The sequence below is a fragment of the Orycteropus afer genome, unplaced genomic scaffold (assembly GCF_000298275.1).
Source record: "Orycteropus afer afer isolate SDZICR_OR568_19922 unplaced genomic scaffold, OryAfe1.0 scaffold00101, whole genome shotgun sequence".
NCBI classification, from domain to species: domain Eukaryota; kingdom Metazoa; phylum Chordata; class Mammalia; order Tubulidentata; family Orycteropodidae; genus Orycteropus; species Orycteropus afer.
Genome location: NW_006921688.1, coordinates 9,137,174 through 9,138,064, shown reverse-complemented (window position 1 = coordinate 9,138,064; position 891 = coordinate 9,137,174).

The following is an 891-nucleotide window of genomic DNA, read 5'->3' as shown; positions in this document are numbered from 1 at the left end:
CTGAGACAAGGGTTTTTCCCCAGAGAAATAGAAAGAGCGCCTTCCCCTAGAGCCAGTGCCCTGAACATGGACTTGTGATTTCTGTTCATTAAAGCCACCCACTCGTGGTATTTGTTACTGCAGCACTAACAAACTAAGACAGGATCTGAGAAGGAAGATGGGCCACAGTCTACTATAGTCTCGAGAAGAGCCAACGCAGATAAAAGCAATTGCAAATAAATCTAATAGTGTTCAATATATATATGCTGAAATTGTAAAATGGCAAAAATGTTTTAAAATTTTATTGGAGATCTCTGTATAATTATAAAACCATTAAAAGAATGCTTTACAGCTATAATAATAAAATTCCAAACACACAAATGGATCTATCAATGACATTGAAAAGCATGTAAGATCCCATATATTTCATATCACTAGATGAATTTCTACTAAAAAGTAGAAAGTGTTGTTTCTAGAATCTAAAATCCTAGATTACAAAATAAAATAATATGTCATTTATACTTGGGATTCAACAATGATTTTTGGTTCTCCCTTTATCACAATCTGTGTATTCGCATTAACAAATTGTCTTTAAAAAATGCCATTGAAATTTAAACAATGAGTCAAAATTAAATCGACAATAACAGGGTAATTATATCCCTAAATTAACTGGGAAAATTTGACATTTTAAGTATTATATGTTTCTCCAAGTATTTACAGGTTCTCTAAAGACTGAGAATAATTCTGAAATTTTCCTCAAGGGAAATTTGTTTGTTCTTTTAGGAGTACGTGGTATATTCAGTATTCTTGGCCAGGGTGGTATCACTAAGGGAGTGATGTCCCACTGTCAGGGGAGTTGACACCAAAATGGCCCCAGGGGCCTGGGCAGTTCTAGTGTTCCTTTTCCATGCT